A 21,756-nucleotide genomic window follows, 5' to 3' on the forward strand; every position below is an offset into this window, starting at 1 on the left:
GGAAAAAATGTTGTCAAACCAAGAGCTCGGGTCCACTCCACCTTCTTTCTTCATCCGTTCCCCCAAGTTGTGCACTGCCACGATGACGTGTGATAGTGTTCCATTATCTGCGTCTTCAGAAGGCACGAATGTGCAGCATGAGCTCCTGATTTTTCAGCAAACACCTCCATCAATCGCTGTTAACAGGTCTAGGACATACCTGTTCTGCATTGTCATTAGCCTTAGAGCCCTTAGCTCCACCTTGATCACGTTGAACCCCTCTTCAGTGTCATTGGCCAGTTGGATAAGCTCCCAGCGCATTATTTGCAACCATTTTGCATTGGCTCGCGCCTGGAAACTCGGGACGAGGGAGGCAAACAAGGTTTCAGCCGGTACTTGTCAGGGATCTGTGCCAACAGTTCTGAGAAGGCTTTGGATATGTAGTTGGACGATCTCCACTTTCGTGATGTCACACCTTGTACGTTGTCCGTGGACAGGGCATACAGTGGTGGTTCTTCTGCTGGTTGCAGATTTTCTGGGCGACGGGGGGTTTGCAATTCTTTCCCTCCTTCGATATGACTTTCTGGGATCACCATCAGGGCCAAGTGCAGTGTCACCAGAGAACATGTGCCTCTCCAAGATTGTGGGAGGTGCAAGTATGCCTTTTTACCACAGACCCAGTAAGTGTCCATAAGTGCTGCTGTCCCTTTCTTCATGTCTGGGATAGTAAGTGTTCGATTACAGTTGTAATTTGTGCCCATGTTGTTTTTCTCCTTACCATGGAAGCATAGTTCGTAGGATATTTCTTTTTGTAGTTTGAATGGCTTTTCTATGGCTGTCACCCACGTTAACTTTGTGATATGCTCCCTCCAAACAGGTGTGCAGGTGTTCTCGATCCATTGTAATTTTTCTGCTGGCAATCCTTGTAGTGCTTCTGCTTTGCATGTTATTACTTCATCTTTCCATTTATTTTCTGAAAACAATGTTCCTTTAATCACGAAAAAAGGTTCTTTCAAACATAACACTCCTTTGGCTCTTGAGTAAAAAGTCTTTTCGTTTTGCAGTATTTCAAAAGACACTGTGTGTGCCTGGAAGGTGTTCTTAATTCTACATAGCGTGAAATGAAGGAGACACTGGGCGTCTGCAAGAGGCAATTCTTGAGGCAGTAGTCCTTTGGGTGTGCCTGAGGCGTGGGGAATCAAGGAACATACGTAACAACTCTCATTAGTTGTCTGTTTTGCGGTAGAGCTCATATCTGCATACCAATTATTTGACTGATGTGGGTGACTAGGGTCTTCTATTGTGTTCTAGTCCCAGGCCAGAATATTCATCATATTTTCTCCTCCAAACCTCCCTCCTTCTTCGGTTGCTTTTGAGGTAGCTCTTTGCACTTCTTGCTGCTTGCAGTGCTGTGCCCCGTTTGCCCACCCCCCCCTTTTCCCACTCATTATATAGGGTCAGGAATCTTTCGGACATCTCATCATTTTCTTCCTTTCTATCTGTGGGTTATTTGTTTTGTATAAGTGAAGTGATTGTTGGTGAGGGCGGGGTGACGGTGGTGTCGTATAACCATGATAAAACACAGGGGTTTCGATCATTTAACCCATGAATACTATATTCAGAAGTGTGTGTGGGAGCGTTGGGCGTGGGGTACTGGTGCCACTTGGGTGCTGTGCATGATCAGGGTGAGTGTCATAACCCCATACAAGCTGGAAGCCATCCCATATTAAATAAGCCCCTTCTTTAACCATCTTTGTCCCATTCCCCATGCTTGTTCCATTGTTGGTTCCATTCCCTCCTCCCTCATTCATCTTGATAGAGATAAATGTGATTGCCAAATAGAAGGTTAGTCTGAACATAATTGTAAAGTATATAACTGCACACACAAACAGACCACATTCATACGAATATCTGCGCAGATCAAAATTCTCGTTCCCATTTCTGTCTGTCTAACATTATTTTGTGTGGGCTGCCCATTCGTTGCCATGGTTTCTCCTATACATTGAAACATAAAAGTGTATTAAGCAACCTCACAACAAATATATAGACATTAGAGAGAGAGAGAGAGAGAGAGCTGCATGTTACATTTTCAAATATATATATATATATATATATATATATATATATATATATATATATATCAGTGAAAAAATCTTTGTTAAAGGGACGTTATGGTTAAGTTGCTCTACTAAAAACCTATGAAATTCAGTGAAAAAACTTTGTTAAAGGGACGTTATGGTTCCAAGTAAAACCGAAAAACCCTTGAAATTCGGCAGTTATGGTAAGCTAAGCAACCATAACTTGCGCCGCCACCGTGCACTGCTAAGACTAACACCCAGGACATCAAAGATGACATCACAAATGTCATTGATGACATCACTGATGACATCACATGTCTGGCTCACTATTTTATCTTTTGCTGACATATCTAGGCCACATGGTTTTCTTCAGTAACAGTCAGAAACTAAGAATTTTATTTTATTTGTAGACATATCCTTCTAGTAGGTTCTTACAGTAATTCCCTTAGAGTACAGTCACATCATATAAAACATATACATATGGGAAAACACAAGCTTGAAAGACAGCAATCCTTTTTGTGCATAAAGATAATCACTAGACTAATGAGCACTTTCTGGTAGTTCTGTTGTTTTTTTTATGGCTGTACTTTCCCTGTATATGGTCATATTTGTATACATTGTACTCACACTACTTTCCTTGGGGTCCAATCACATCAAGTGATACATATACATAGGGTAAATAGCAGCTTTGAAACAGAGCAATCATTTATTTGCATGAAACTAATCAGTTATGAATTGTTTCTGCTACTACTTGTGCTTTTTTAATAACTTCACTTTCCCTGTATATACCCATATTGGTATGTGTTCTTGTGTCTTTGTGTTTTGTCTATAGTAATGCAATTATGTAATACATGGGTTTTATTAGCTACTTATTACATATTTCACAGTACACAAAAATCTGTTAAGAAAACAATTATCATTTCATTATTCAACATATTAACATTACGAATATCATACCTTCATCTATTACGCTGCACACAATGTTATGTTTCTGTATGAGTAGCTTAGTATACTAGATAGAACCCCATAATAGGATGCTATTTATATCAATGCATCGTTCAATGCACTTATTAGGGTATATTTCTTGCAATGATTCTTGACACTTTTTCGCAACATAATAAGAATCACTTCTACACATATTTCATGAGAAGTACATACACATTTGATGTCATCAGTGATGTCATCAATGACATTTGTGATGTCATCTTTGATGTCCTGGGTGTTAGTTTTAGCAGTGCACGGTGGTGGCGCGAGTTATGGTTCCTTAGCTTACCATAACTGCCGAATTTCAAGGGTTTTTCGGTTTTACTTGGAACCATAACGTCCCTTTAAGAATTTTTTTTCACTGAATTTCATAGGTTTTTAGTAGCGCAACTTAACCATAACGTCCCTTTAACAAAGTTTTTTCACTGAATTTCATAGTTTTTTAGTAGCACAACTTAACAATAATGACTTTGACTTTATATACATGTCATATGGAACTGACTAGATCTCTTCTTATGAACTTGATGTCCGCAAACTTATTTAATGTTCGCGGACATGTTCGGAGAACAGTACCACCACCTAAAAACTCTGGGGAGGTATGTGTAATAGTTATATCATAACATAGGAACATTTAACAAATTCACAAAGCAGCACACATACAAAGTATATGAGGTAATACTTAAAATTTGTTACCCATATATGTAACACACTAACCATTCATGTAAATACAATATGTTTTAAAAAGGAATATACCAAAAGAAGATAAAGTGGCTTCCACCATAATTACCTCACAGACGCTCCACAACCAACAGCAAGACCAGACGTATACACTACTGATTACATATCTCACCAGACATAGTAAGTGCACTTCTTTTTACTCATATATTTATAAACTTTCTATATTAGCAAAAAAAAAACATATTACTTTTTTGTTTTTTCACAGAAATGTGTAGTACTCTCGACTGGCTAGAGGAACATTTCCCACGAGAGGAAATGTTAGAAAATAGTCCACCTAATGGTACACACTTTACTATATAAACCAATTAATAAATATTATTTTGTATACATTTAACATATACATTTTTTTTATTACAGACCATACAAAAATTCCAAGCATCTCACAACAACAATCAGAGGATATCACTCTACAGCAGATTCATCAAAAAATGGACGACCAAAATTTTATGGATTTGAAAAACTTTGTGGAAAATTATGTGAAACCCCCAACAGCACACCATTGTCTAACCTGCACTTGTCCCCCCTCACCCTATCCCATGCAGTTAACCCCAAACACTGTCTATGGACCAAAGCGTTTCGATGACATTCCCTTCCCTTCTTCACCTGATCCCAGTTATCTAGAAATCCCTAATTCTCCTGTTTTTGTTTCTGTTTCTGCCCCACCTTCCCAGTCATAATTGTATATATATATGAAATAAAGTTACTTTTCTTATATTGTGTTGTAATTACTTTAAGTTCCTTGTAATAAAACCAATTTAGGTGTCCACGGACACCGCGGTTGTTCGGAAATGTTTGTAAAGAAACGAAAATGTAACTGTCCTGAGGACACTACATCTGTCCGTAATGTTCTCATGCAAGTTCAAAATGTTCTAGGAACACTCGTAGTGTCCTGAAATGTTCGTAAAGAAACAAAAATTAAAGTGTTCTAAAGAACACTATATCTGTCCGTAATGTTCGCTATCAACTTAAAACTGTCCTAAGAACACAATTGGTGTCCTGAAATGTTCGTAAATAAACGAAAATGATGTGTCCTGAACAACAGTACAACTGTTCGTAGTGTTCGCTACCCAATTGAAAGTGTTCTAAGAACACAATTGGTGTCCTGAAATGTTCGTACATAAACTAAATTACACGTGTCCTGAAGAACACTATATCTGTCCTTACTGTTTGCTACCAAGTTTAAACTGTTCTAAGAGCACACGCGATGTCCTGAAATATTCGTTTCACATGTGACGCACTTTTAATTACTTCAGAACCCGAACAGTGTCCGTAGGACATCAATGCGCATGCGCTAACCAATCTCCGTGCACTTGGTGTCCTGCGGACAGGCACTTCCTTCGCAGACTAGTTCGCAAACAGATCATATGACCGCGCCCACACTCATCGTGTGTCCTGAAATGCGGACACTGTTCGTGTCCCCGAACAATTTAAAAGTACATTTTCAGTTAATCCATAATATTTTTCAATAAAATCTCACCATGCCACAAGTCCCACATAGCAATCTTGAGTTTCTATATACCTTTTGAAACTTTCCGATCCTTTTTTTGTGTTCGATCTGTCCGCGCACAGTGCGCATGTCCGCGGACCGTGCACAAGCACCCCTATAAAAGACCACGCCCAAGAGCCTATTCCCATTGTGTTTCTGGCTATTCTTCAGAACACAGTGATTTTTGCTGCCACCTGCAGACTACACCATCATCGACATGGCATCCTTGGCTGCTGAACTGCCACTTGGTGCTGCACCTGCTTCAGCACCACCACCTCCCCAAGGGCCTGAAGAGGGGAACAGGACTGAGGATGCGGAGGAGGAAGAAGAGGATGATGAGAATGAGGTAGAGGAAATCCCTACTACCCGCACTAGGCGTGAGTCTTGGGTGTGGCGGTTATTTACCAATCATGGGAATGGTCCTAAGGCTCGTGCGAACCATGTTACCTGCAATGAGTGCAAAATGATACTCAGTCGCGGGAAGCACGGTAACTACAGCTTTGGGACCACTACTATGAAGCAACACCTGAGGTCATTTCACTCTGGGGCTATTCGCAGGGTTGTACCTTGCGAAGAACGTAGCAGGTTGATTTCCTCTACTTCATCCTCTGTTTCTGATCCTGTCACCACAAGGACCACCTCTGTGGGACAGCGTCTTTCTCAAGCTGCCTCACAGGCCATACAAAATGGTGATGACCCTTACCTTTCGAGGGTCACAGTTGTATGTATGTACTGTGACACAGTACTCTGCAGGGGGGAGCGACTTCGGAGTGCTTTTGAGACTATCGTCTCAGAGCACGAGAAGACCTGCTCACTACCCAAGTAAAACCCACTCTACATCTTCCTCTCTCAGCTCGCCCTTTCTTATCCCTGTGGTTGGTGTCCCCCCCTTTACCCTCCTTTACCCTTCTCTCCTAGTCTGTCGTGTCTGAAAAAGCAAAAAAAATACAAAATTACAAAAATCAAAAAAAAATAAGGCTCTTTTCAGAGCCGCCTTTCACAGTTAAAAAATAGGAGTGAAAATAAATGAAGCAGGGCTCTTTGTATTTTTTAGAAGTCCGCGGACAGTTCGCGAACATTAAAAAAATTGGGTTACTACTCCATCACAAACATTGTAATTTTCTCTGGAAAGAAGTGGTGGCTCTGAAAAGAGCCTTTGGGTGGTGTTTGTAAGTCAAAAATTGTAAATACTTAACATCTACTTCAAAATCGTTGTAATTCCAAAAAAGGTCGCAATGCATTTTGTACATTTCTCAGAAAAATCTGATTGCCAGCATAAGTAAGATGGACTCCATCTCTGCGAAAAATGTATGTACTACAAAACATAATATTTTCATTGTGAAAAGAAGACATGACAAAATCTCTTAGAAAGCCACAAACAGCCTTATTAACATTGCGCCTTGCTTTTTCCATTTGTGGACCAAATGAAGAAGAACGAAGCCACATTTGTCTCTGCGCAATCCGTGAAAATATCACTTGAGATTTAGGAAACATGTCCATAACCTTCCTCAGTCCTTCTTTCAAAGCAAATTGCAAAAAAATTCCAGTCACATGCCCTAAACTGTTCCCTCCACAATGAATTACAATTATGTCTGGATGTTGCTCTGTCTCCAAAGTAGCACAGAGAGGTAGCAAATCCAACCACTTCATTCCACGTACTCCATGCCAGTGTACTTCCACATGTGGGAATCCAAGATCTACAGCTACTCCACAGCTTTCTGCATGCACCTTCAACCAATGTATCCACGAATCTCCTAAAATCCAAACAATCTGTTTTCTGAAACACACAGCCATAGCTATCTTTTGTTCTCTCAGCAAAAAGAGTATCTCAGAAAATCTCTCCTGGCACAACACACCCACCAAACTTTCCTGACCAATCCCTTTCAGTGCTTATTCTCATTTGCATGACTTCTGAACCCAAAAATCCCCAGATGTAACTCCCGATGTCCGGGAACTACCGCCATGTCGCGGGCATATCGTAACATGAACAGCCCTTCTACCATTTCCACTACACTCTCTCTGCCATTCCCTCATTGGATGTACCTCAAAAATCACATGACCATGCACCAATCACATTCAAGACCTCTACATCTAACTGCATCATCATAGATCAGCACTGCAAATGTACTCTGAATCTCTCTGAGTACAAGTGTCATATCATTGGCAAGCAGCATCTACCACAAATACTGTACAAGTCTTCAAGATTTCTACTTGCAGCTCCATGCATATCCATATGCATGAACACAAACTTCAGGTATGCATATTTTCTGTATAGTAGATGACATAGCTCTCAACCATTTTCGTTTTACAGGCGGGTGAAATCACCCGATTTTGTTTTTAGCGGGTGAGACGCCAATTGGAATGAATGGGCGTGCAGGTGGCCTGGCGGGTGAGTCTGCCCTTTACAAGGCGTGTGACACCCGCCAAAAGCGTGTGAGTTGAGAGCTATGGTAGATGAACACATTTTCAAACAGACTTTTACCTTGTAAAATCTGTAAAATGAATTTACTGTACTTTTTTCAATTTCCTAAAATCAACTACCACTTATACACCTTTATACTTTTTACTTTCTTTATACACACACACTCAAATCATGTTAAACTAACATTTTTTAAATGAAATATATAGACTACATATATTCAAACAAAATTGCATGCAAACACAATCTATGTTTAAACCTTTATAAAAATACTTATACAATTTCATATTTTTTGTTTTTATTTATTTATTTACTTAATTACTTTAAATTAGACATGATATTGAGGCGCTATTACCTAGAACAGTTTACTTACAGAAATAGTGGTATTCACTAATATATTATACATTTCACAAGACATAGTAAAGATATTTTATTTTTGCTACAGTTAGTCATTCAATACAATTTGTTCATTAAGAACATATCATATGTACTGAACTGATGCAATGTATCTTATGTAAATAAATTAGTTTAATGGTTTTACAGAAGGCACTGAGGATTTCAATTAAGAAAATCAATATCTAAATTAAACACAGTGCTATATACAAACAAAGTTACTAATTTGAAGCTTTTACAGTTGCAGTGAAGACCAGTTTCCTGAAAAGAAGCATCCGAATTCGAAGAAGAAAGAAAAACTAAGAAGTTACCTGTTAATTTAAAAAAAAAAAGTAAGTAAAATATCACCATATTATTTATATTATTAATCAAATATACTATAACATTAATACCAGCTATTTTGGTTTCTTAAAATAGAGATTTTGTACCATTTTGTCCAAAAATGTCCATGTCGTAAACAGCGATTTACAACCAGAATGGCCCACAAATTTCTATTTTTGGACACACAAATTAGCCAACTGAACCACTACAATTTTCATATTATAGAACAAACAACTGTTTTAATTGTATACATTACATTTACTATTTGTACTTTTCCACACCACTAGCTTACTTTTTTTTTGTCATCTGAACCCCAGTTTAGTGACACATAAATTCAAGAATACCTATCCCTACTAGTTTTAGTTCCCGATGCACAATCACACACCATTACATACATCTTTATCATCTTACTCAAACACTCATGCACACAGCACACATACATTCCAGAACACCCCAACCCATATCTTCTTTATGTTTTTCAACAGACCCTAAAGAATGCCTACCAAAAGACAACTCTGTAGAAAGCAACGCAAAATTAGAGCAAATGAAAATAAAGGTGTCCAACATAAGCATCCATCTCTAGCAGAATTTGTAAAAAAAGTTGAAACAAAACAGCTAATACAATCATTTAGTGAAACACAAGAAGTTTCAAGTACAACAACTTCGCTTCCTCTATCAAAAAGTAAAACAAACCAAAAAACAATTAACAGAAAATCAGCTATCAGTACAGATAAAACTACTTCTTCAAATTTTAATATAGTGCAAAGTAAGCATACCAAGAAAAGTATTTTAGCCAAAATATACCGTCACAAAGTCCTTCAAAATCATATAAAAACAGAAGAGAAATCAGGTTCAAAGCTTAAAACCTATCGTAGGAAATTAATCTTAGAAGCATTGATGGACAGTGCAATTCTTCTCAAAAGAAATTTATTTATTTTACTGTTAAACAAAATGAAACCACTAACAAAACTAATAACTAAATTACAAAAAAGACTTCTCAATAAGCGAAATGTCAACAGAAAGAACTTCTTAAGTATCTGCGGAGGTGAATGGAATCACACTACGAGCACAGAACCATATTTTAATGAAGAAGCGTACAAACAAAAGCAAACAAATACGATTGCCATAAATAGCAGTGGTCGAGGTTATGAAAAAGTGAATAATACCATAATGGAACAAGAAGTACTCCTTACAAAAATATGCCCTGAAAACTTAGAATTACCCCTCCATTCAACTGAATCAGAACGTCTAGTGTACAAATGGCCATGCACGTCAATGTGAAACATTCCCAAACAATGTTTCAAATCTTTACACCAATTCCTCAATAAATATGTAAAAAGCAAAGACAAAATCAAAATTAAATTACTGCAAAATATAGATACCTGTCCAGTGCGCAAGTACACAGGACTACAAGGACATTCATTGGCCTGCATTACAGGACCTACTTGTAAAACCACTTTCCATGATATCAAAAGGATATCAACACATCATTCAACTATAAGAAATCTAGTCTATAAACTGTACTATTCTAAAAGTCCTGCTTTAGCACTAGCAAAGTTAAATAACATCCTTCTACATGGTACAGCAAAAGACCTACTTGAAGAAATTCACTATATCCAGAAAAAATATTTTGGAAGTGAAAGCCATTTACAGAATGAAATAGCTTTAAACCAATTAAGCAACAATTCTACACATGGCAACCTTTTGCTAAACACATACAAAAAAGAAATACTAAAATTTAAATGTACATCAGCTGAAGTACCAAACCATGTATGTGTATGTTGCCGTAGAATTTTTTATAAAAGTAACACAAAAACTGTGAACCTATCATACAAAATAGAAGACAATGAAGATTCTAAATGGTTTGAATTAGCTCTCTACCTTCTAGCAGAAAACAAATATGAAATAACTGAGCCCTTAATACTTTCCAGTTATTGCACTACAAAACTTGACAACAACCAAACTCCTTCACGTTCTATCACAAATAATTTGGAATTATACCCAGTACCAAAACCTCTACAACATTTTAATTTATATGAGAGCATCATAATTCAAACAGTACACCCATTTCAAGCAATAATATGCCTTCAACCAAAAACAGCAAAATTACCTCCCTCTGAATTGGTAAAAGGCATTCGTTGAAAAGTAGTTTATTTACCATTAAATCTAAAAGAAAATGTGCATACTCTAGGAGTGCAACGTCCAATAGAGCAATCTTTAATTATATTAGTAAATGGAGTACCTACAAAAGACAAAAAAATATGGCAACAGCTGGTAGATTTATATAAAGTTAGACAAGCCTTCCAATATCTTAAAGAGAATAATGAATATTACAAAGAAATTAATATTGAAGAAAACTTGAAAGATACAACTGAAATAATTCAAGAAACACAAGAAGCTGGTCAATTTGAGCTACTAGGTCCTGCTACAATATCAAATACTTTAGACCAGTAAACAATTCATCCTTTGCACTGTAATGACACCGTACAAGATGTACTGGAAACTTACCAAATGCGTCAAACAAAAGGATCGCCAATCAGTATATGGGAAAAAAGTATAGAAGCACATGCTTTTCCTCTACTCTTTCCAACTGGCAAAGGAGGAAGGTATGATGATAGACCTATTCAAATATCAGCTTCAGAATACCGCTCATTACGGATGTATTCTGAAGATCCCAGATTTAGGCAAAATGTGGAATACATATTCCACCTACTCTTTGAAAGTGAACTAGCAACTTTATGTTACGGAGTTGCACACATATTAAAATCATGATCACACTTTCAAAATATGACAGCTACACAATTATTAGAGAAAGTGCAACAAAAGGATGAGGTTTTACAATCAAATATTACAAATCTATTAGCAAATATGCGTGGTACTAAAGAGTACTGGTTTCGACGTCATGGAGATGTACGTTGTATGATCAGAAACCTTGGCCCACCCACTTGGTTTGTTACATTAAGTTATGCAGAATATGCATGGGAAGATTTACATGATTTCCTACGCATATCAAATAAAAACAAAACAAACATAGATATTCTAACACCTGGAGAACTTTGTTCTTTGGATCCTGTTAATGTTTCAAGATATTTTCACCATCGCTTCATTCCTATGCTACATTTTATTTGTAATAAAACTGTTCCTCCCCTTGGAGAAGTGCAACACTTCTTTTGGAGAAAAGAATACCAAGCCAGAGGAGCACCATATATCCACATGCTTTTATGGATTAAAGATGCTCCTAAATTTGGTCAAGACAGTGATGCCACTGTTTTACAGTTTATTGAAAAATATGTCACTTGTGAAATTCCATCAGAAGCCACAAATAGTGATCTTTGTGCACAAATTTTACAATTTCAAAGACACAAATGTGGAAGATATTGTCGTCGTAAATACAAAAACAAAGGCAAATACTACACCAAATGCCGATTTGGTTTCCCTAGACCAGTTACAAATACAGGTCAAGTAAACAACCTCATGTCTTCAGTTAGACATACTGTTAAAGGAAAGTCACCTAAAAATACATATTACATAAAAAGAAAAGAAGAAGAAAAATATATCAATGATTATAATGCAATCATTGCCCACTTATGGAATGCAAACATAGATGTGCAGTACATTGCAGACAATTCTACTGCAGTTGCACAATATGTCACGGCATACTTAACTTAAGCAGAAAAGACAGAGCTCCAAGACCTCTGGAATGACCTGTCATCAGATAAAACAGTATTTCAGAAATTATACAGCTTGGGCATAAAAATGCTCACCCATAGAGAATGTGGATCTTATGAAGCAGCTGATCGTTTAACTGGTACTTTATTGTATGGTAAATCTGAAAATATAGTATGGCTAAGTCTTGGTCCAGCTAAATCTAGAAAAATAGTTCTAAAATCATATGAAGATATAGAAACAATAGCCAAACATGATCCCAACAGCCAAGACATTTTAAAAAACAATTTATTGGACACATACTACCCAAACAGAAGTAATACTTTGGAAAACATGTGTCTATACCAAATAGCCCAAAACTACACATACAAAAATAATATGAAACCCGATGAAAAAAAAGGTAAATATAGAGTGACAGACTGTGAAGGCAGCTTAGTTGAACTCACTAAACCAAATTTAATTAATCATATCAAATTGTCATTGAAGACTCCTCAACATAAAGAAGTATATTACATGTCCCTGCTACAACTCTTCAAACCATGGAGAAAAGAAGAACAATTACTAGATAACTATGACTCATATGAGGATGCTTTCAAAGCAAATGAAAGCACTATAACTGATGTAAACTTTACACAGTACAAAACAATGTTGCACAATAAACAGCAACATGAAGAAGAACTCCAAGCTCAACTAGATAAGGATACTCCTAACAGTAGTCAACCGTCTGTAACAAGAAGCCAAGAACCACTGGGAGAACCACTAATAACAAATGAGGCAGAATTAGCTATGATAGAAGTAGAAAACACCATGTGTCAGTATGAAGATAAGGAAGACTTAACTATACTACAATCAAAACTAAACAATGAGCAAAGTAGCATTTTTCAAGAAGTAACAAAACAAATTGCACATGGTGTAAAACATGAAAATAAAGAATGTTCCTGCCATAATTATAAACCTATTCTACTGTACGTCAGTGGTGAAGCTGGTTCTGGCAAAACATTCCTAATCAAAATCATTAGTAAGCTCCTTCAACAATTGACAAACAACAAACTGTCAGCTGTTGTCACTGCCCCCACAGGTTTAGCTGCCTACAACATAGGTGGTGTTACATTACACCGATTACTACTATTACCAGTAGAACACCAGAACAAATCAGACTATTACAAACTTTCTGCAGAAGCTGCAATGGAATTACACAGAGTATTGAAACAAATGAAAGTGCTACTAATAGATGAAGTGAGCATGGTCTCCAACCTGATGTTAGCTTTGATTCACCTCAGATTACAAGAAGTACTCAAAACAGACTATGAAGAGCTCTTTGCAGGAAAACACATTATTGTTTTTGGAGATCTGCTTCAATTAACACCAGTAAAAGGTGAACCTATTTTTAAAACATTAGGACACAAACTCTGCCGTAAAACTGTTGGCAGCATTGGAAATGTCAACCTTTGGCAACATTTCCAATACAGAGAATTAACAGAAAACATGCGCCAATCTGCAGATCTAACTTATGCCAACATTTTAAAAAGTTTGAGAGTTGGTATACTTTCCAAAGAAGCAGAAGCAACATTGAAAACCCGGCACATTAATGCACTTTATGGTGATAATGCATGTGCTACAGATGTTATGGAACTATCCCACAAAAATGTCAATTGTATGGCTTTAATGCCAACTCTTGCAAGCTGTTTCAAATTCAATGAAATCATGCTAAGTAAAGAAATGCAACCAATAATGGAAATTAGCGCCACAGACAAACTAGATGTACATGGTATGACACTACCCATGTGTGACCAAGCCACAACAAGACTAAATAATTTAGAAAAATCAATCTCAAACACAGCAGGCTTAGAAAAGATGTTAAAATTATCCTTAAATTGCAGAGTAATGCTTAAACGTAACCTTGACATGGACCAAGGACTAGTTAATGGAGCACTGGGTACAGTTGTTGGCTTTCAAACATACCCACGTGACAACAAAATTCAGTTTGTCAATATACTCTTTGACAAACTTTCAGAAGTAAAACGGATTGGACGCTCAACAGCTAGATTCCTTCTCTTCAAAGATATGAATGTACGCAGAGAACAATTTTCTCTAACTCTTGAATACGCAGTCACAATTCATAAATCACAAGGTCTTACCCTAGACAAAGCAATGATAGATATTGGTAACACAGTCTTTAAAGAAGGCATGAGCTACGTAGCACTATCACGCTTACGTACACTTGACGGTCTATTTCTAATCAACTTTGATGCAAGTAAAGTAAACGCTGATATTCCTTGCATTTTAGAATATAATAGACTTCGCTCACTATACACTCCCCATCTAAACACATATTCTGTTCCACAAAAACTAAAACGTTGTAAAAGAAAACTAAATCAAACAGAAATGCAACAGGACGTCACTACAAATCCTCCAAAGAGAGTAAAAGAAACTAATACTTCATCAAGTACCACAAACAAAAAAGAATCAATTAGAGAAAGTAAACCAGGTACTTCTTTAAAGAAGGAAGACAAACTCCAAAAAAAGCAGTTAGATAAAGAACTACCTGGACCATTTAAATTCTCAAATATAGTTGGTGTAAGTTGCTATGCAAATGTAGCAATGAATATTCTATTTCAATTACCACCAATTTATGACAACATTTACTCACACAGTACAGACCCATTGTGTTTGCAAATGTTAGTACTTCACAGAAATGCAGCAAACAATCCTGACAACACATATAGTGTTTTTGGAATAAGACGACAATTGGACTACTGTGCTGGAATGGTGAAATTCACTATAAACTCACAGGAAGATCCACAAGAATGTCTAATGTACTTACTACAAGTACTGGAAAACAAAAACATACCTATAAATGAAATCTTTCAGATTTCATACATGTGGAAACATACATGCACTCTCTGCAACAATGTGACACAAGAAGAAATCCCCAATGAACGCTTCATATATATATCAATACCAAATTGTGAATCCATTCCATTTCAGCAACTTGTACAAAATGCAAACCATGGTAGATTATGCTCTACCTGCAATTCAGATAATCGCTCCACGTTAGTAATACAAACACATAGTAAATACGTAATACTAATGCTTCTACGTTACAATGCTGATGGTACCAAAAACAACTGCAAGCTGACTGGATTCACACATGGTCAAATATCACTTGGTAAGAAAACTTTCACAACAATAGGTATAATCTACCACGCAGGAGCCACAACCAATTCAGGGCACTACACTGCATACATAAAAAAGAAATGTGGATGGTTTGAATGTAATGATAGTACCATTACTCTAAAGCAGAGATTACCAGCAAATCTTACAAACACTTATTTGATGTTCTTAAAACCAAAATTTGATAAATAAACTGTATTTAAACCTTTAAGTAAATGTGTGTTACAAAAATATAAACTGTTAGAATACTCCAAAAGCTATCTAACAGCTCAAAGATTCTACAACAACTAATCAGATAAATGAATACCAATAAATTAGACCACAAAATACACAGTTAGAATACGCCAATTGGTATCTAACTGTCCCAAAATTATAAATGTGTGTTAAAATAATATAAACTGTTAGAATTTTCCAAAAGCTATCTAACAGCTCAAAGATTCTACAACAACTAATCAGATAAATGAATACCACTAAATTAGGCCAAAAAATACACAGTTAGAATACGCCAATTGGTATCTAACTGTCCCAAAATTTAACAATATCCAAATAGGTAAATCAAAACCACTAAAATATATTAAAAAAATAGACAGTTAGAATATGCCAATTGGTATCTAACTGCTCCAAAATTTTATAATATCAAAACAAATGAAGAATCTGTTACTGCTCCAAAAAAAATACAACAAAGCAAAGTATAAAGCATTAGCCAGAAACAACAAGTGAACACTGAAAACAAACAAACAAATAAACTGTAGCATAACAGAAAAAGGTTTTTTTTTTTAATCCAACATGGATTTTTTTTTCTCCCACAGACCCAATGATTTAAGCAACAAATACAGAAACTGAGCAAATTGCACAGTACTCTGATTTGTACTCTACTAAATATGAGGGTCGAAAAAAAATAAAAGTATATTGCTTATACAATGTAATAAGTCATTACAAAATACTAATACTAACATGCTATTTTCTTTTATCACAGAAATGAAGAAGAAAAACATGGACTCCCATTACTAGACCAAACAGTAAGTATACAATAATAAGGACAACCATAGCAGCATATCACATCCATAGTATCTAATACCTTTGTTCCTTATACATTTGTTTTTCACCCAAAGTTATAAGCAAATATGAATGTGATATGTTGCGGTGGTTGTTGCCAGGGCATACAATCTTGGGTGCATGGGCAAATGGCCATGCACCCAAGACTCTATGCCCTGGCAACAACCACCGCAGCATATCACATCCATAGAGTCAAACATTTCAACTATGATCTATGGGAAACTTTTAATGTCCGCGAACAATGTGAGTGTTCTTAGAACACTTTGAACTTGCCAGCGAACAATACGGACACCGTTTTCAGGACACCCCCTACGAACATTTCAGAACAACGCGATAGTTCTTACAACACTTTCAACTTAACAACTAACAATACGGACAGCGTCCTCAGGACACCACCTACGAACACTCCCCGGACACCGGGAGTGTTCTTAGAAGCGTCTTCAGAACATCACCATCTTGTTTATTTGCGAACATTTCAGGACACCCCGAGTGTTCTTAGGACACATTCAACTTGACAAAGAACAATACGGACAGCGTCCTCAGGACACCCCCTACGAACACTCCCCGGACACCGCGAGTGTTCTTAGAAGCCTCTTCAGAACACCACCATCTTGTTTATTTGCGAACATTTCAGTACACCGCGAGTGTTCTTAGGACACATTCAACTTGACAGAGAACAATACGGACAGCGTCCTCAGGACGCCCCCTACGAACACTCCCCGGACACCGCAAGTGTTCTTAGAAGCGTCTTCAGAACACCCCCATTTTGTTTATTTGCGAACATTTCAGGACACCGCGAGTGTTCTTAGAACAGTTTCACTTTGCTTGCGAACAAAACGGACACATATTGACTCCTTAGAACACCCCCTAGTCAGTTTATTTAGAACATTTCAGAACACCCGTGATGTCCGCAAACAAATCGAACACAAAAAGAACGTCTAACACATAAAAAACACAACTTTCATCCTATCTCACACACTCCCACCCTCCCCAAACACTCCTACACACCAACACACTCTACAAAATACACATTTTGAACAAAGTTTCACCGCGCTGTCCGGGGACGTCCACGAATCCAATATGGCGGCGCTACCGAAAATTCTGACGCGCTTCACGCTCCATGCCGTCCAATCAGCGAACATTTTGCATGCCCGCGAACATCACGCAAGACGATTGGCCAATCAGGACACTTTCCGCAGAGTGAACAGGGAAGTGTATCCGCAAACCGAACACAGATATCACTAATTTTTTTTTACCTACTTTTTGGTCATTTTAAAAAAAACTACTGGACGAATTTTCACCAAATTTGCAAAAGCACACTTTCGGGACCAAGCCGCTGCTCCTGGTCCAAATTTGGTTGAAATCCGTCCAGCGGTTTGGGCTGTATGCGCGAGCAAAATTTTTTTCCCATTCACTCTATGGAGAGTGAGTATAATGTATACAAATATGAGCATATAGAGGGAAGGTAGAGTAATAAAAATAAACCTATGACAAAGTGCTGATAACCATAATGATTATCTTCATGCACAGAAAGGATTGCTCTCTTTCAAGCCTGTATCTTCCGCTATGTACATGTTTCATATGATGTGACAGGACCCCAAGTCTACAAATATAGTACCTTTTCAATTTTTACTTCCTGACTGTTACTGAAGAAAACTATGTGGCTTCGATATGTCAGTAAAGGATAAAAAGGGAGAGCCAGCCATGTGATGTCATCAGTTATGTCATCAATGACATTTGTGATGTCATCTTTGATGTCCTGGGTGTTAGTGTTAGCAGTGCACGGTGGCGCGAGTTATGGTTGCTTATGTTACCATAACTGGCGAATTTCAAGGGTTTTTCGGTTTTACTTGGAACCATAACGTCCCTTTAACAAAGTTTTTTCACTGAATTTCATAGGTTTTTAGTAGCACAACTTAACCATAATATCCCTGACATGCTAACCCCCTCGTAGTGATTTTCATGTCCGCGGACTACCGCCATGTCCGCGGACACATCAAAAATCTGAGCGTGGTGAATGTAAATTTAAATAGTGTGCCCCATTTCCCCTTTGAAGTTGGCTCTGAAAAGAGCCATTTTTTTTTTTACAGATGCTTGACAGACACCTGTTATTTTATATTTTTTTTCTTGTTTTTTTTTCTTACTTTACTCCTAAAATCTTCACATAACCTTCTCCAAAGCAACCCTTACATTCCAAAATGGAAAGGCATTTCCGGTAAAAGATAAAGAAATGCCATCTTCTTTAAAATTAACAGCATTACTGGCATCAATATTCTCATTGTTACAGAAGAACATACCAGCTCTAAGCATGAAGGCACACATGCCTCGGTTGATGACACACCTAGCAATGTTTTGCTGAGGACAAAAAACTGAACTATTGTCCCATATTGCCCTAGGTAGTAATCCAGAAAAAATTACTTTTGCATTTGGAAGGATCTTCATTACGGCTTGAACCAAGCGTTCCAAATCAGCCAACAAAGTAGGGGCACTGACGTTGCCCAAATGGAAAGCACCATAGTGCAAAACTAACACATGCGGACTGTTCATCGTGGCCATATCCGCACAAACTTGTACAATTCCCTGTACATTGCAATCAGGCACAGTGCTCCACACCACCTCCACTCCTTTCACATCAAAGTTCTTTGCAACATGCCTGCATTCAGCGTACTGCTGTAAACCATGCACAAACATATCTCCGAGCACCAACACCCTGACTTTCTCCACTTCTGCCATCTTCACCACACACAGTCTCTTTCAACACAAATCCACAACCTCGACATCTGATTGGCTGATCCGTACAGTCTTCTTTCCATGTTGGATTTCCTGGAAAAACCCGGATTTACCACGTCCTGTCCACGAACAGCCGCGGTGTCCGCGGACGGCGTCCACTTTACTCTCTGTACCATTCCCTCATTGCATACAGCTAAGCAATCACACAATACGAATAACGTCCTCAGAACACCCCATTTTGTGAATTTTCGAACATTTCAGGACAATTATCATTTCATTATTCAACATATTAACATTACAAATATTATACTTTTATCTTGTACTCTGCACACAATGCTATCTTTCTCCATTAGTAGCTCAGTATACTACTTAGAATCCCATAATACAATGCTATTTATTGATATAAATGCATCGTTCAAAGCACTAATAACGGTATGATATTTATTGCAATATCCTTGACACTTTTTTCGCAACATTATAATAAAAATCCCTAGTACACAAATTCCATGAAAAGTACATACACATGTGATGTCATCAGTGATTTCATCAATGACATTTGCGATGTCATCTTTGATGTCCTGGGTGTTTTAGTCTTAGCAGTGCATGGTGTTGGCGCCAGTTATTTTTCATAGCTTACCATAACTTGCTCTTTTCAGGGGTCTTTCGGCTGTACTTAGAACCAAAACGTCCTTTAAACAAACTTTTTTTAATATCACGCAAACAATATACAAACATGGCGTGCAAAAACCAACTTCTACAGATGGCTTTACACAGAATGTTGCAAAGTAAGAATTTATGCTCGTTCACAGTGAAGGTCAGCTGCTTCCATTTTTTTCTCGGGCCCCGGAGAGGCTCACGAAGCAGACTATAAGATTGTATTGTGTTTTGACCTTGACAGACAGAGATTGTGATGAAAGACTTCTCTTGAAGGAGTGTTGCTAAAACGTAAGAGAAGATAAAGATGAAATTTCTGAAACAAAACCACTTTTACATATTATATCACTATGCGAAAGATCGTTGGCACACGCGGAGTCGTATTTTGGGACTGCACCACTCGTAGACAATGGAAATTGCAATTGTACTGTAAGTAACCCTTTAGATTACTTTATACCAAATATAATTACAATAGCGAAGCATTAAAGACCGCTGAAGTTGAACTTGTTCGTTGAAAGTGGCATAATGTTTTCTACCGCGCACTATCACCGCCGAATTGATCCCCTGTCGTTTAGAGGGCTCTGAAAAAGGCAGACGACACAGAGTGGGTTAATATAAATAATTTAACTGGTCTATAGGCTGTCAAGCGCTCTACTCGCTGTGCCACTTCACTGTAGCCTGTCAAGTAGCACAGCGAGTACAGCGCTCGCTTTGACATCCGTGCACAGCTTGCTAACGCAAGTTCGAATCCCGGCAAGGCGAAACTCAGCCTTTCATCCTTCCGTGGTCGATAAATGAGCACCACACACCGTGGTTAATAATAAGCACCGCTCACAGTTCTTAGCGCTATATGAATGGGAAAATATTATTATTTTATTATTAACATACTCTGTTGCACTATCTTCGATAGCAAATAGTTTCACGCCTAATAAATAAAATGATGATTTTTAATGAAGATCGGCTGGTGAGACTAATTTATGTTTTTTAAAACAGGTACATGGCCCCATTTTGTCTATGTCACGATTTACAGACTCCAGCGGATGGGGTCTTCAACTGCCAGGTGCAAGTCCAAATATGCAACTTCATGACCCTCACCATTTTATGGGACAATCGCCAAGGACCAATATGCCCTTACGCAGTACTAGCGGCTACAAACAACATACCAACCAATAGGGTGGTCTAATGGCTCGTTGTTGGAGCAACCTTCCGATTATCAGAGCGACCATTTACTGCTTTTATCATAAACCAACAGCCTATCTACCGCAAAGGAACAACGCATGGCTCCAAATAAACTTTTGCTGATCGACAGCAGAGACAATAGCAAATCGCTGAATATTCACTAAACATTTCATGTGAAATAAATGTACTTTACCAAATGTACAATCCTGATGTTTACTTTTAAACCACAGTTTCATATTCCGAATTGTGGCGCACTGAGTTGTAAGCTGATCTAACACTCTCTGTACCGCAAAGGAACATCGCGTGTCTCAACATGAACTTTTGCGGATCGACAACAAAGACAAATGCAAATTGCTGAATATTCTCTAAACATTTGATGTCAAATAAATGTACTTTACAACATTTACAATCTTGCTCTTTGCTTTTAAATCACAGTTTCATATTCCGAATTGTGGCGCGCTGTGTTGTGACATAATGTGTGTTGTCTTCCGGGTTCTGTGTAAAGTCGCGTAGTACTGGAGACGACTGGGCGCGTTTCATTACGCACCCTGTAACATCACAGAGAAAGGCGGGGAATATGACTGCTTTGATAATATCAGGCTTAGGGGCGGGAGATATGATTTAGTGTCGCAAAAGCAAGTCAGCCAGGTCAATAGCGCCAATCATAGGATTATCACATAATGTCGACGCACACCAGCCGGATTTATCGTTTCTTTAGTGGACAAAAAGTCGGTTGATGCCCCTAGGAAATTGTACTATTAGCGAACAAAAGGAGTGCTCTTAAAACACTTTCACCCTGACAACGAACAATACAAACAACGTTCTCAGAACACCCCCATTTTGTGTAATTGCAACCATTTCGGGACACTGCGAGTGTTCTTAGAACACATTCAACTAGA

Source organism: Ambystoma mexicanum, chromosome 7q (genome assembly GCF_040938575.1).
Source record: "Ambystoma mexicanum isolate Mex_15411 chromosome 7q, UKY_AmexF1_1, whole genome shotgun sequence".
Taxonomy (NCBI): domain Eukaryota; kingdom Metazoa; phylum Chordata; class Amphibia; order Caudata; family Ambystomatidae; genus Ambystoma; species Ambystoma mexicanum.